The sequence below is a fragment of the Geotrypetes seraphini genome, chromosome 1, assembly GCF_902459505.1.
Source record: "Geotrypetes seraphini chromosome 1, aGeoSer1.1, whole genome shotgun sequence".
In the NCBI taxonomy this organism is placed as follows: domain Eukaryota; kingdom Metazoa; phylum Chordata; class Amphibia; order Gymnophiona; family Dermophiidae; genus Geotrypetes; species Geotrypetes seraphini.
The window spans coordinates 52,845,275-52,862,275 of NC_047084.1; the positions used below are offsets into that span (position 1 = coordinate 52,845,275).

The 17,001-nt window shown below is 42.3% G+C and overlaps 1 protein-coding gene across 4 annotated transcripts in view; it reads left to right on the forward strand.

Moving 5' to 3' along the window:
• ARL15 (ADP ribosylation factor like GTPase 15) overlaps nucleotides 1-17,001 on the forward strand; it is a 631,237-nt gene that overhangs the window by 121,364 nt on the left and 492,872 nt on the right. The gene's annotated exons all lie outside the window — the stretch shown is intronic.

The window sequence follows — 17,001 nt, forward strand, 5'->3', positions numbered from 1 at the left end:
CCTGTCCAATTGGCTTGCTGCTTGCGTTTCATTCTGTTATGCTCAGTCGGGCCTGACACTGGAAGGTTCTGTTACGGGCCATAAGATTAGAGCTACGGCAGCGTCTGTAGCTTTCCTCCGTTCCACTTCCATTGAGGAAATCTTCAAGGCTGCTACTTGGTCCTCAGTTCATACTTTTACATCTCACTATTGTCTGGATGCATTCTCCAGACGGGATGGACACTTCGGCCAATCTGTTTTACAAAATTTGTTTTCCTAATGGCCAACCTTCCCTCCATCCCTCTTTTTGTTAGCTTGGAGGTCACCCATCAGTCAAGAATATGCTGCCTGCTTGTCCTGGGATAAAGCACAGTTACTTACCGTAACAGGTGTTATCCAGGGACAGCAGGCAGATATTCTTGCGTCCCTCCCACCTCCCCGGGTTGGCTTATCCTAACTGGGGACCGCGCGCCTTCGTCGGGCGGGAAGGCACTCACGCACGCGCGGTGCGGCCTAACTAGAACTTTCTAAGTTCTTAGAGTGCAATCACTCTAAAATTGTCCGTACCGGGGCTCCATCGGTGCCGTCACCCATCAGTCAAGAATATCTGCCTGCTGTCCCTGGATAACACCTGTTACGGTAAGTAACTGTGCTGTACAGGTAACCAATGTAGTTTCCTCAACCAAGGTGTTATGTGTTCAAACTTTCTAACACCACAAATCAACTTTGCAGTAGCGTTTTGAATCATTTGTAATTTTTTACACTGTACTGTTGTAATCCCTAAATAAAGGGCATAGCGGAACCTTTTGTATTTTATGGCATTAGGGCATGGCGGAATCTTTTGTATTTTATGGCATTAGGTATGACTTTTAGGCCTTGTTTTTATTTATTCAATTGTTTAGCCTGTCCTCCCAAAGGAGCCCAGAACGAGTTACAAAGTACATCCACAATATAATCGAGACAGGACAGAGATGACATCATTTACATAATTTACAATATAGACATGACAATAAAACATACACTAAGTAGCATCTGGTGAGATTAGGTGGTTTAGGTACGTTTAGGTACATTTCTGGGTGCATGTCCTTTTGAGAATGATTTTGTAAATATTATATTTTGGTTCAATAAAATAAAAGGAATGTTAGACTTGCACTGAGCTGCAACTATGCATGAGTAAACTTGAGATGTCACAACATACACAGACAGGATTGACGGTCAGCCTAGAAGAGGTATGCAGGCAGATTGATAGGCTTAAAAATGATAAATCCCCGGGACCAGATTGCATCCATCCAAGGATAATCAAAGAACTGAAAGGGGCTATAGCTGAACTGCTTCAACTAATAGCTAGTCTGTCGATCAAATCGGAAGGATTCCGGAAGACTGGAAAGTGGCGAATGTCACGCCGATCTTCAAGAAAGGTTCAAGGGGAGATCCTGGAAACTACAGACCTGTGAGTCTGACCTCGGTACCGGGAAAGATGGTAGAGGCGCTGATAAAGGACCGCATCATTGATCACCTTGATGGACACAATCTGATGAGGACCAGCCAGCATGGCTTCAGCAAGGGAAGATCTTGCTTGACGAACTTGCTGCACTTCTTCGAGGCAGATAGACAAGGGCGAGCCGGTCAACATTGTATATCGATTTTCAGAAGGTGTTTTACAAGATCCCGCATGAAAGACTACTTCGAAAAATTGCGAGCCATAGAATCGAGGGTGCAATACTCATTTGAATTAAAAACTGGTTGGCGGATAGGAAACAGAGGGAGGTAAATGGACAATACTCGGACTAGAAAAGCGTCACAAGTGGAGTGCCGCAGGGTTTGGTCCTTGGACCCGTGCTCTTCAACATATTTATAAACGACCTGGAAATTGGTATGACGAGCTAAGTGATTAAATTAAATTTACGGATGATACATTTTTTTTAGATATATTAGTGATAGGAAGAAGTGCAAAAGTGGCATTGTGAGACTCACAAGTGAGGAGGAGAAATATGTAGAAGTTGATGAAAATACTGAATTGCTTAACAAATATTTTCATTTTGTGTTCACGGCTGAAATGCCGGGAGCGGGACCGCAGAAGACAAATGTGAATAGGGATGGAGGAATGGTAGACCCTGATTAATTTTCAGAGTGTTGTTTTCGTGAGGAGCTAGCTAAAATAAAGGTAGACAAAGTGTTGGGGCCGGATGGTGTACATCCGAGGGTGCTGAATGCTGAAGGAATTTAGGAAAGAGTCGGGCGTGGTACTGTAGGACTGGAAAAGGGCGGATGTGGTCCCTCTCTTCAAAAGTGGAAGTAAGGAAGAAGTAGGGAATTACAGACTATTAAGTCTGACTTCTATGGTAAGCAAATTAATGAAAATGCTTTTAAAACAGAGAATGGTGAAGTTTCTGGAATCCTGTGGATTACAGGATCGGAGGCAACATAGATTCATTAGAGGTAGGTCTTGTTAGACAAAACTAATCAATTTCTTTGACTGGATGAACAGAGAATTGGATAGAGGATGTGTGCTATATGTGGTGTATTTAGATTTTAGCAAAGCCTTTGACAGTGTTCCACACAGACATCTAATAAATGATTTTGCTGAATGGCTGCCGGGTAAGATTTGCCTCCTTGCGGATGATACCAAAATTTGCAATAGAGTAGACACTCCAGATGGTGTGAATAACATGAAGAAAGACCAGGCGAAGCTTGAAGAATGGTCTGAAATTTGGCAGCTAAAATTTAATGCTAAGAAATGCAAGGTCATGCATTTGGGCTGCAAAAACCCAAGGGAACAGTACAGTTTAGGGGGTGAAGAACTTATGTGCATGACAGAAGAACGGAACTTGGGTGTGATTGTATGTGATGATCTTAAGGTGGCCAAACAGGTTGAAAAGGTGACGGCAAAAGCTAGAAGGATGTTAGGGTGCATAGGGAGAGGTATGGCTAGTAGGAAAAAGGAGGTATTGATGCCCCTGTAGAAGACATGAGACCTCATTTAGAATATTGTGTAAAATTCTGGAGGCTGCATCTTCAAAACCATATAGAAAGGATGGAGTCGGTCCAGAGGAAACATATAGAAACATAGAGTATAACGGCAGAAAAGGGCCATCAACCCAACAAGTCTGCCCACTCGAATAACCCACCCCCCTAAGCACTTCCTCGAAGTGAACCCACGTTTATCCCATTTATTCTTAAAATCGAGCACGTTGTTGGCCTCTACTACCTGAAGTGGAAGATCATTCCAACGATCAACCACCCTTTCGGTGAAGAAATACTTCCTAATGTCATCATGAAATCTCCCACCACTGATTTTTAGCGGATGCCCTCTTGTCGCCGTAAGTCCTGCAAGGAAAAAGAAGTCTTCTTCCACCTCTATATGGCCAGTAACATATTTGAATGTCTCTATCATGTCTCCCCTCTCTCTGCGTTCCTCGAAAGAATATAGCTGCAACTTACTAGATGTTCTTCATATGGGAGATCCTTGAGTCCTGAGACCATCCTAGTGGCCAATCTCTGAACCGACTCTATTCTCAGCACATGCTTTTTGATAATGTGGCCTCCAAAACTGAACACAGTATTCCAGATGTGGTCTCAACATGGACCTGTAAAGCGGCATTACCACTTTGGGCTTTCGGTTGACGAAACTTCTCCGGATGCAACCCAGCATTTGTCTAGCCTTGGATGAACCTTTCTCCACTTGATTGGCAGCCTTCATATCTTCACTAATGATTACTCCCAGGTCCCATTCTGTAACTGTTCTAGTTAAAGTCTCACTGTTCAGAGTGTAGGTTCTGCAAGGGTTTCCGCTACCAAGGTGCATAACTTTACACTTCTTGGCATTAAAGCTCAGCTGCCAAATAGTAGACCGTTGCTCCAGTAAAAGTAGGTCCTGTGTCATAGTGTCAGGTACGGTACCTCCGCCCACTACATTGCATAATTTAGCGTCATCGGCAGATAATGCAATTTTACCCTGAAGTCCCTGAGGCAGATCCCGTATGAAGATATTTAATAGGATTGGAGCCAGGAAGGCTACTAAAATGGTATAGAAACATAGAACATGTGGTCCTCATCATAAGGTGTATGGGGACAGACTTAAAGATCTCAATCTGTATACTTAAGAGGAAAGGTGGGAGAGGGGAGATGTGATAGAGATGTTTAAATACCTATGCAATGTAAATGCACTTGAGTTGAGTCTTTCATTTGAAAGGAAGCTCTGGAATGAGAAGGCATAGAATAAAGTTAAGAGGTGATAAGCTCAGGAGTAATCTAAGGAAATACTTTTTTACTGAAAGGGTGGTAGATGCATGGAAAAGTCTCCTGGAAGAGGTGGTGGAGACAGAGAATGTGTCTGAATTCATGGGATAGTCGCCTGGGATCTCTTAGGGAAAGGAAGAGATAATGGTGACTGTGGATGGGCAGACAACAGTAGTTGGGCCATTTGGCCTTTATCTGCCACCATCTTTCTATGTACTAGACTACCTTTTCTACCTCTCTAATTCTGGTATTAAAAGCAATCAGTTTGAGTACATCTCAATACTATCAGTGTGTTTCATCCTCCCTCGGACTAGAACCTTCTATCTGTTCATTCCTTGGTAGCCTGTTTCATGAAAGAACTATTCCATAATTTGATGGGTCCTTTTGATTTTTCTTGTAGCTCAGGAGTTGCCAAGTTATTGCCATATTTCGAGAGAGGATCCTGGCCAGTCATGTGCTCCTAATGTTCTACAGAGTTGGCCTTTCCCAAAACCAGACCCTTGTGCTGTTAACTGGGCAGTCTATGGAGATGATGCTGTTTTTTTTTTCAGCATGCTGTAATCAGGTATTCTATTCAGTTCAGGGTCAGATTGCATTACAAGAGGACAGTTTGACATGCTAGAACAGGTAGATCAGTATACAGTTAGGTGATAGCTACAAGGATATACCAGCCGGAGCAAAGCAGTTGAAGAATTTAAACTCTGCTCATTCACATACTACGAATGGGAAAGTCTGTTTTTCAAGCAGACTTGCACAGCCATTTAATGAAACAGAAAAACAGTTGTTTTATTTTAGTTGAATTTACTGTGAAACAGATGACTTAAAAATTCTTGTTAGAATCCAGAGTATGAGTTGAAAGCCAGATGATATTTGCTTGCTATACATATTCTAGTGGTTTACAATATGACTTCTTTGTAGGAAGTTTTAAAGCAACAGGTTAAAACCATTCATTTACCTATTGCTTGCACTTATTGCTGCTTAATAGTTTCCCTATTTCCTTTTTCTTATAAGTATTATTCTGAAGTATGAAAATGTATGCTGCCTTATTAGGTATATTCTATTTGTGTGAGCATGTCTGTTGTTGAGAGGATGGATCTAACTGTTCTTTCAGCATCCAGATTTCAGTACAGTATTAAAAAAGAAGATGACTGATTCTCTTTGGATATTTCATTGTTTCAATTGGTTCTTTCCTGGAATGCTCTAGGCAGTTAAGCTCATTCTGTGCCAGATTTAGGGCCAGATAGACAAAGCTTTTTCCCTCTCCTAAGACACAAAATTGGAAAATCTCTGCAGTACATCTGGCCCTCAGTTTGATGTTTATTTGTGTTAAATAAGAAATGGCACATCAAGATTACTCTTTCTGACTCATCTCATGTCCCTCCAGCAGTTTTTGGTTCTTTGTTTTCAGTGCGTGTTGAAATATGTATGGAGAAAAATGAAACTTTTCCTAAATATTTTTCCCTGTCAGATTTCCAGACATTCATTTTTCCTTTTATTCCTTTCCTGATAAGCATATACCACAGGGTTAGGTCGTGTCAAATTTAGGAGTAGATTTATATTTTTTCAAACTTTACAATCCACTAGTCGCCAAATTATGCAATTTTGCATGCTATCTTCAGAAACTGCGTAAAGTGAGTCTTACCTACATCAAATCACAGTTGAAATATGTAGAAATTAAGTAATATTTAGTTGAGTGTATAAATACTCTGAACTATAGCCATACAGTTGTCTTTAAAATGTCATTTATGCAGTTAATTTAATGTTGTTTAACAAAATCTAGCAAAGAAGCCAAATCTTATTTGCTTCTATTTCGTCTCATGAGCTCCCTGCTGACCATCTGACCTCAAATGTTCCCTCCGCTCCCGATTGTACATGACCAGCAGCCTCTGTTGTCATTTTTACACAATTTTTCTATGGGCTGGATGTGTGATGGCCAGTCTGAAACTATCATGGGCTTGCTCAGAAATGCATTTATCTCTGCTTTTTTTATGGTAGAGGTAAGAAGAGGCTGAGACTCTGGAATTCCAGTCAAGTAACTGGCTGAGTGTTGATGGATGATATTTTCCTGGGTCTCATCCTTCTGACTCCAAGCTGTCTCTTCTGATCTCCTTCACCTCTGATCTTCAATATCTTTTCCACTGCATCTCTTTTCTCCTGTTCCTCTTCATTGTACAGTGTAGCTTGGAGAATTTATTATTTTATTTTTAAAATTTCTATACCGTTTTATTCCAAAATGGTTTACAAAAAGTTACATACATAAAATATTGAAACAGGTCAGAAATAAAAGCAAAGGCAGAAACAGGTCAGAAATAAAAGCAAAGGCAGAAAGATTCAATCCTTACAATAGGTCAGATGCTCAAATAATTGCATTTTCAACAGCTTCCTGAATGAGCTCCTATCATCACATTTCCGAATTTGGCCAACAAGGCCATTCCACAGTTTTACTCCTGCACATGAAAAGGTCATAGCATTCGTTTCCACATATTTTGTTTTCAACAGTGTTGAATTTTCAGAATGCAATGATCTTGATGGTTGTAACCAGACATCAAGCTCTTTAAAAATTCAGGGATCGTGCCATATAGAAATTGATGACATAGCATAAATACTTTATATTGGATTCTAAATACAACTGGTAGCCAATTCAGTTGTCAGAGATATGGGGTAATATGCTCATATCTTGGTGTTCCGCTTATCAAGTAGGCCGCGGCATGACTATCTTCCTTACATCTTCACACTGTTCTTTTCAACAGTTGCAGCTGGAAGAGGAGATGCCTAGGACCTTGTGTCCAATTGCTATTTATTTTTATATTGAATCACTTTACCATGTAAACTCCAACACAAAACTATACAATCATTCTTAAGTTTTTCAGATTCTTTCCTTTCAGATTATGCTTCGAAATCCATATTCTTATGAACTGTTATCCCTGGACAGAGCTGTTATCCCAGGACAAGCAGGCAACATATTCTCACAGATGGGTGACGTAATCCACGGAGCCTGGTACAGACAGTGAAAAGTGTACTGTCACTTTAAGTTTCAATGAAGCTTCACGACTGCCCGCACCACACATGTGTGAGTGCCTTCCCGCCTTATGCCGGCTTGTGAGATCACCATTTTTTTGTTTTACACGGAGTGAAGTTGATGTATCTAGACTTCATCGGTCAAGTTTGCCTTTCCAGCTCAATTTTTCTTTATTCTTTTTTCAGTTTCCTTTTATTTAAGTTAGTGTCTATACGAGGTTTTAACCTGTTTCTAACATTTTTTAACCTCTTTCTAACTTTGGGCCTATTGACATTTTTTTCTGCCTTCAGCCTTACCAAGGGCATTGACAGGTTTCCAGCAGAACTTTCACTTGACCGTCGGTTCCCTCCTTGTCGTCAGGATTTCTTCTGGGCTACGGTAGTTTTTCTCTGTTATATTATTTTCAATCTGGAAATTCTCCCGATATTCCAGGGCAGTGGTGGCCTTATATTGAGGCCAACTGAGGCGGCACTCTTGAGGGAGTGGCATCTTGTTGCTGGACAGCATACTTGCTGGTTGGCTCTCTCTGCCGCTCCCCTCCCAGCATCTAATCTTTTCACCCTCTCCTCTCGATCAACATTTTTTTTCAAACCCCCTGCATCTACCTTTAGATTTTGCGGTGGTGGTGGCAGTGACTCACAGAGCCGCCCTGCTGATCCCGGTGCTTCTCTCCACTGTAACCTGCCCTATCTAACAACTTCTGTTTCCACTGGGGTGGGCCGCAGTGGAGAGAAGCACTGGGAGTTAACAGGGCCACTCTGTGAATCACTGCAGCCGCTGCCAAATCTAAAGGTAGACACGGGGGGATGGAAAAAATGCCATTCGAGGGGAGAGGATGAAAAACTGAGATGCTAGGAAGGGGAGCGGCAGAGGCAGCTGACCAGCAGGTATGTTGGCTGGCAGCAAGATGCCGCTCCCTCAACAGTGCCTGATACTGGACTCGGGGACAGTGGTGCTCCAATGGGCAGGAGGAGGAGTGGTCTGCCCCAGGTGCAGCCCATAAGAAGATGCTCTGAGAGCCATCATCATGATCTTTCGGCAGTGGCAGCATTCACAATTGGCTGCTTTGCCGGCGTTGGGCCTTCCTCTCTTCCAGGTCCTGGCTGGCAGAGAGGAAGGCCCGAACCCAACAAAAGCCACGAGTTGTGAAGGCTGTGCTGCCGATGGCGGGAGGTGGGTGACAGAGAGAGAGGGGAGGGGGAGAGAAATGCTGCACCCAATTAGGGAGGGAAGGAGAAGGAAGACCAGGGAATGAAGAGAAGAGGAAAGTGAGATGCCAGATAATGGAGAAGGGCGGGAAAGGATGGAAAGAAAGAAAGGAGATAGCAGACCATGGAGGGAGAGGGAGAGATACCACAGCATAGGGGAAGGGAAGGAGACAGAGATGCCAGACCAAGGGAACGGAAGGAGAAGAGAAGCCAGATCATGGAGGGGAAGAGAGAGGTGGAAGGGAAGGATAGGAGAGATATGCCAGGGCATAGGAGGAGGGAAGGAAAGAAGATAGAGATGCAAGACCGTGGGGTCTGAATGAAGGAAGGAAAGGAGAAGAGAGTAATGCCAGAGCATAGGAGAGGGAGTGGAGACAGAGAAAAATGGAGAAGGGTGAAGCTGAAATGAATCATGTACAAAGGAGAGAAGGGGCACAGGATATGGAAGGGGCATAAAAAAATGGAAAATACCATATAGAGGAGAGAGAGAGGGCAAACAGTGGATGAAAGAGGCAGAGAAAGGGCAGATGGTAGATGGAAGATGGAAGGGGCAGAGAGAGAGAGAGAGAGAGGGCAGACAGTGGATGGAAGGGGAAGAGAGAGAGAGGGCAGACAATGTATAGAAGGGGCAGAGAGAGGACAGATGCTGTATGAAAAGAGAATGGAGAGAAGATGATTAAAGCAGAAACAAAAGGCAGAAAAAATATTTTTTGTTGCTTTAGAATAAAGTAGTATTGTAGCTGTATTGATAAAAGTTTATAAACAGGAGATGGAAATAAGGCAATCTTTTTATTGGACTAAACACTCTTCTTCAGGTCAGGACAGGATATCTTAACAGTAGTATACTATACTGACCTGAAGAAGGAGGATATGGCCTCTGAAAGCTAATTGATAAATGGATTAGTCCAATAAAACTGTATTTTCTTATTTCCCATTATTTGTTTTATTTCTGTATAATTTGTAAAGTGATGATTGCTATTTCTTAATTTTTTCAAATTTACATCTGCTATCTTCATATTTTGCACAATATTAGGGTAGAATAAAGTTTTAATTTGGAATTTATTAATTGCAATATGTTAGCTTTGGGAAATATTAATTGCAGATGTTTTTGTACTGAATTCAGTACAAACTATGGAGCCCGTTTTCAGGTTTTGTATTTCACAATGTACCTAGTAGTGGACAGCTTTGTGTTGCTATTGCTCAGACAACATGAAAATAAGGATTTTTTTTAAATGGTGACTTCCAAAGAGAAATGTTCTAGTTCTGATCTGCACGTTGTGGGGAGGTAGAATATCAGCTCTCATATAACTAATTTTATTATGATGTGTTAAACTAGTGTTCTTCAACCTTTTTACACCTATGGACCGGCAGAAATAAAATAATTATTTAGTGGACCGGCAAACTACTAAGACTGAAATTTTTTTTAAAAAAATCATCGCCGCCCGTCCCCGTGAGCTCGGTCCCACAAACCATCTGATCCCATCCGCACAAGCCTCAAATAGTTATGATTTTATATTGAACATATTTTATTAAAGTATAAAAAGAAACAATATTCTATACAATTGTCATTTTATAAATACAAATAATACAGGGCAAAGATCAACAAAACCCCTGTCTCCCCTCCCCTTCACATATATTCCCTCTACTATCAAGAAAACTGAATAAGCCAAATTATTACAGAATGCTACACAAATATCATGTAACAGAATACCACAGTCACACATGACAGGAATGGTGTTAGGGGAGTGGAACTAGGGCAACTGCCCCCTGGTCAGAGAGAGCCCTAAGCCAGCTGGAAGCTAAAGAAGCACTGTCTGGGCTTTGCACTCCCCAGTTATGTCTAGCAAGATACATATTTCAAATCTGATATATTTGAATAGAAATAAAATTATTTTTTTCTACCTTTTGTCATCTCTGGTTTCTGCTTTCATTCCTTTTCACTCTCTTCCAGCCAGTGTCTGCCCTAAGAACATAAGAATTGCCACTGCTGGGTCAGACCAGAGGTCCATCATGACCAGCAGTCCACTCACGCGTACCATGGCCCAGTACAGTGGCATGATAACCTTCTCTGTCTCTTCAGTCCAGCATCTGCCCCTTCCATTCACTGTCTGTCTTTCCCTGCCATCTCTCCTCCTGCCCCCCCCCCCTCATGGTCTGGCATCTCTGTCCTTCCCTCCCCCCTGTGGTTTTTAGCATCTCTCTCTTCTCATTTCCTTCACTCAGATCTGATATCATTCTCTGCTCTCTCTTCCCTTTTCTTCTCTGGTCTTCCTTCTCTATTTTCTGCCTCCATCTAAATTAAATTATTTCTTACTATTTAGTCCCATTTCCCTCTTTTCACTGTGTCTACTCACAGCTTGTCACCCCTTTCCCTCACCCCTCCATTATCTTACTATTTTCTTCCCCCTTTATTTATCTCCTCCTTCCATCCAGTATGTGTTCTTTCCCCACTTCCATTCAGCATCTGCTCTCCCCTCTCAACTGACATCCATCTGCCTTCTGCTCTCTCTCCCTTCTTCCCACTTCCATCATCTGCCCCTTTTCTCTCTATCCCCCCCCCCCCAACTTCTGTCATCTGCCCCCCTTCCCCTCACCTTTGCAGGTCACTTTCTTACCCCTGAGGGTGGCTCATGTCAGAGGGGAAGCTTTGGCTGAGCAGAACCGCTTGCAAGGAACAGTGGAACTTACTTGATTGATGTCGATGCTGGGGCCCGTTGCCGTTTGAAGGAAAAAAAAAGGGACCTGCAAAGGCGAGAGGAAGGGAGACCTCCAGGAAGCTGCTCTTTGCCTTCCTTCAGCGGCCCAAGAGTCCAGACCACCAGCAGCAGCTCTGTGTACTTTTAACTTCGGCACAGAGCTGCCCCTAAGCAATAGTTTAGCGCGGTTTCATGAGGCAGCCTCGGGGCCTTTGCTAGACCGGCCCGCTTCGATGATGCGATGTGGGCCGGCCTAGCAAAGGCCCCGAGGCTGCCTCATGAAACCGCGCTAAACTACTGCTTAGGAGCAGCTCTGTGCCGAAGTTAAAAGCAAACAGAGCTGCCGCTGGTGGTCTGGAGGTGAGGAGACAAGGCAAGAGGCAAACGCGGTGGAAGGCAGGAGTCCCGGCACAGCGACTGCAACAGGAAGTTGCAAGTCAGCTGACGCCGGCCTTTTGTTGCTGCGGGGACCGAATCCTTCGCGGACCGGCAAGATTTTTTTGCGGACCGACACCGGTCCACGGACCGGCGGTTGAAGAACTGTGTGTTAAACTGAACATTCTTTCTCTTTTTGCTCCTTGCTGTTTGAGCTGAAAGGCAGGTTAAAGTATGAACATAAGAATAGCCTTAGTGGGTCAGACCAATGTTCCATCAAGCCCAGTAGCCCATTCTCATGGTAGCCAATCCAGGTCTCTAGTATCTGGCCAAAACCCAAGAGTAGCAACATTCCATGCTACTGATCCAGGGCAAGAAGTGACTTCCCCCATGTCTTTCTCAATAACAGATTATGGATTTTCCCTCCAGAAAATTGTCCAAACCTTTCTTAAAAATCAGCTACGCTATCCTCTTTTACCACAACCTCTGGCAATGCATTCCAGATGCCGTCAGTTCAGTTCTCACAGGAATTGCGAGAGTCGCAAGTCCCGCAAGAACTGACGGCATCAGTATGCAGGAAGCAGCGCAGGGCCAAGATGGAGATAGAAAAGATCTCTCCTTCCCTGCATCGCTGGCTGCAATTCGGGATGATTTTTAAAACTTGTATAGGCCGCCCTAGTTTTGCAAGCTGCACCCACTAAGCCTGCTTGCAAAACCTGTATATAAGCCGCGGCCTATATACGGTGTGCATATATATATATATATACATACACACACTCACTAGACCTCTTACAGGCATTCACCTATACCTTTATGTGCAAATGCAGCTCACTTAACTTAGCATCTCATAATACTCTTTTTTTTTTGTCAAGGTTTATCTACTGAAATTTTTGCATATAAAAATACAAAAGTGCAGAAAAAACATAGACTGAGCATCGTAAGTTATACATGAGTAGTAAATATGTAAAAATACAATGCTAAATACAACATCAAGAAGATAATAACAATGATGATAGCTGAATAATAACAGTATAACTCACACTAGATTTAACAACATATTGAAAACCAGCAGGCAGCATGAATCAAAGCAACTATACACTTTAAGAGAAAATTAAAGAAAAGGGAACAAAAATAAGGAATGCAAAGAGAAAAAAGGTACAAATCAAGAATTGGAGCTTTGTAAATATATATTAAGAGTTTCATTTTCTCTGAAATTGGTGAAATCTATTGAACTTCTTAGCTAAGTAAGCTTCAAAATGCTATGCTAAACAGACCAGATTCCACCATTGAGAATGGGAAGAGTTAGATAAGTCTTCCAAGAGCTGAGTAGAACTTTTAAAGCTAAAGTAAGCAGTACATCAAACAACAAAGCGTCATCTACAGATAATTCACACTGAAGTGCAGAAGATTTCAATAGTAACATCTGATATGTTAATAATATACTGATGTGAAATAGGGATCAAAATGTATCCCATACAGATTTCCAATAAAGTTGTATGGAGGGACAGTAAAAGAGAAGGTGTTTCAAAGAGCCAGTCTCTACATTACAGGTCCAGCAAGTTCGTGGAACAGTGAGATTAATTCTATTGTAGCATGAAATGATCTTATATTTTATAGTTAATGTTGCTGGGTTAAGAATTTTGAATTTGAATTATTGCCTGAAAAATGATATGGTTTTATAATTCTGCTTGGAGCTAAGATGGTTTTATAATTATTAATTTGATGGATTTAAAAAAGGAATCTCTATGGTCTTTGGGCCAGCAGCCATCTGTTAGAGAGGTGTTACATGCCCCATTCAATAGAACAGTGTTTTTCAACCTTTTTACACCTATGGACCGGCAGAAATAAAAGAATTATTCTGTGGACCGGCATCGGTTCGTGGACTGGTGGTTGAAGAACACGGGGCTAAGTCATGGGACAGACCCCGCCCATCTCTACCCAATCTCCACCCCAGACCCCGCCCCATAATAGTACTAATTGCACCTTGCACATCCCGTGCCTCATCTGGAAGCCTTTCCTCTGACGTTGCAACGTCGGAGAGAAGGCTTCCGGTTCAGGCGCATGATGCTCGTAGGAGCCACTGCCCGTGGCTTTGTGCACTGAATCAGTTAGGAAGAGGGAGCTGGCTCGAAGATAACGCCGCATCGATTGCACCGTGGACCGGCGGTTGAAGAACACCGTTTTCAGCCTGATGCATGTGCTGGCCCTGTGGACCGGTAGGAAATTTCTGTGGACCGGCGGTTGAAGAACACTGCGATAGAACACAAAAGCCTTCAGATGAACTATTCCAGTCTGAACAACAGAAGCTAATTTTTGTGTTAAATGCACCTATTACAAAAGCAAGGACTGGACAACTACCTTCAGAAGGTGTTAAGCACACCTATTCCGATAAGAAAAAGGACAAGGTTACATTTAAGAACCTCAATCAGTGATGGCTTTACTGGATTACAGTATTTGCCTTTTACTCTTATTGAGTGCACTTTTGTACAAATTGCTAGTTCACCAATTTCATTACTCTATACATGCTCATATGGTATGGCCAATGGTACTTATACCATTTGTTCTTTATTTAGAGGTCAACTGTCCCTCTATCCCTTTCAGTTAAACTAGGGAATCCCATCTGTGAGAATATGCTGCCTGCTTGTCCTGGGATAAAGCACAGTTACTTACTGTACTTGTGTTATCCAAGGACAGCAGGCAGATATTATTACAGCCTGCCCACCTCCCCTAGTTGACTTCTTCACTTGGGCATAGAACTGATGACCTTGAGAGCCTGCGTCAGGCAGGAAGGCACTCACGCATGTGTGGTGCAAACAGTTGCAAAGTTTTGTTGAAGCTTTAAGTTAACAGTACACTTTTCACTGTCTGCACCGAGCTCTGTGGATGACATCACCCATCTGTGAGAATATCTGCCTGCTGTCCCTGGATACAGGTAAGTAACTGTTTTGTGAGCCATCAGCTATGTGACACAGGTCCTATTTCCAACAGAGCCAGATCTTTTGATAGGATACCTGTTCTAATGGTAGTTACCATTCTATAGCTAAAGCTTTGATCTGCTCTTAAATCTTTGATCATTTCATCACTGAGCTGAGGAAGATCAGAACCAACAGAGATCTTAGTAAAATACAATCGATATCTAATGAGATCCTGACAGTTGGTAGTTCAGCTCAAGGAGTTCTGTGCCTATTCCCGCCAAATGGTATGACTGAGTCCAAACTTGCAGTCTTGGTTTTTTTTGGGATATTTTCAATATTAGATTATTGTTGTGATGGCATGATGTTGAAAACCTGTGAATGAGAAAATGAAACCTAATGTGTTGGTGTCAATATGGGTAAATGAGTAAGATAAATGGATAGTTGAGGCACAGAAGACATTAATATGCAATACAAGCACAAAAAAACTATTATTAGAGCATGTGGAGGAACTGCTGCTGCTTTGTGGAGAAGGTCCTGCATTGTACCTACACTGCATTCTGCTGTGTAGTTATAAGCTTCCTATAGCTCTTGTTTGCGATCAAGTGGATTTGTGTTGAATCTCCTTGGACTCTTGTGAATGCTTTTGCCGAAATAAGGTCTGTGTAGAGTTCTTATTAACACAATAAGAAACTGTTTATATTTTATCCCACTCGTCTCCTAGTGTTTCCCATTGTGTTTTACTGATGTGGCTTGACAGGAGACGATGTGTATTTGTGGCACAGCATCAAATACAGAGACAGCAGGTAGAAAGCATGGACTTTGACAACCAGCACTGTGAAAGAGCACCTGGAATGGAGATGGTGGCTGGAGTCTAAGAGGGGCAGACCAGAGATGGAAGGCCTGGGGGAGACGGAAGAAAAGGAATGAGAAGCATGCCCCCTGTACTTGCATACACAAATCCCCCATATGCCTATCTCTAAGCTACATTCTACCCATACAACCCACCTCCACATAAAATTTAAACCTAACTACATAGTTCCAGTGTACAGCCAGAATCTCCTCTGCACACTCCACAAACTGGATGAATGCTGGTTGTCCTATGGCTTATACCACTCTGCTTACATTGCCTATGACCATGGCTACAGATTGCAAAGATAGACTCATTTACAAGCTGATGATTTAGGGAAGTTTTCAAACATGTATATTTTGTGTTAAGATGATTAGATGAAATTTTCTTTTCCCTTAAATTTACAAGTTCAATTGTGAGGGAAGGGGAGGGGATTTAATAGTTATGTATTGTATAAGTATTGATTATTTGATAGGTAAGGGGGGAAGGGTGGGAGTTAAGTATTTATCACTGTTACCATTGATGATTATTAAGCGATATAGATATTGTTAATTTGTTAGGACATTTTATCTCACTTATTGTAAGTTTGAAAATGAATAAAGAATTTAAAAAAAAAAAAAAAAAAAGATATGTCTGCATAAGCCAGTGTTCTTCAAAACTTGAAGGGCTGAAGTTAGGACCCAAAGTGGTGAACTGGGTTAGAAACTGGATGTCGGACAGACGCCAGAGGGTGGTTAATGGAAATCGCTCGGAGGAAGGAAGGATGAGTAGTGGAGTCCCTCAGGGTTCGGTGCTGGGGCCAATCCTGTTAAATATGTTTGTGAGTGACATTGCTGAAGGGTTAGAAGGAAAAGTGTGCCTTTTTGCAGATGATACCAAAATTTGTAACAGAATAGACACCAAAGAGGGAGTGGAAAATATGAAAAAGGATCTGCAAAAGTTAGAGGAATGATCTAATGCCTGGCAACTAAAATTAAATGCAAAAAAATGCAGGGTAATGCATTTTGGGATTAATAATAGGAAGGAATCATATATGCTGGGAGGAGAGAAGCTGATATGCACGGACGGGGAGAGGGACCTTGGGTTATAGTGTCCGAAGATCTAAAGGCGAGAAAACAGTGTGACAAGGCAGTGACTGCTGCCAGAAGGATGCTGGGCTATATAAAGAGATGCGTAGCCAGTAGAAGGAAGAAGGTGTTGATGCCCCTGTACAGGTCATTGGTAAGGCCCCACTTGGAGTATTGTGTTCAGTTTTGGAGACCATATCTGGCGAAGGACGTAAGAAGACTTGAAGCGGTCCAGAGGAGGGCGACGAAAATGATAGGAGGCTTGCGCCAGAAGACGTATGAGGAGAGACTGGAAGCCCTGAATATGTATATCCTAGAGGAAAGGAGAGACAAGGAAGATATGATTCAGACGTTCATATACTTGAAGGGTATTAACGTAGAACATAATCTTTTCCAGAGAAAGTAAAATGGTAAAACCAGAGGACATAATTTGAGGTTGAGGGGTGATAGATTCAAAGGCAATGTTAGGAAATTCTGCTTTACGGAGAGGGTGGTGGATGCCTGGAATGCGCTCCCGAGAAAGGTGGTGGAGAGTAAAACTGTGACTGAGTTCAAAGAAGCGTGGGATGAACACAGAGGATCTAGAATCAGAAAATAATATTAAAAATTGAACTAAGGCCAGTATTGGGCAGACTTGCACGGTCTGTGTCTGTATA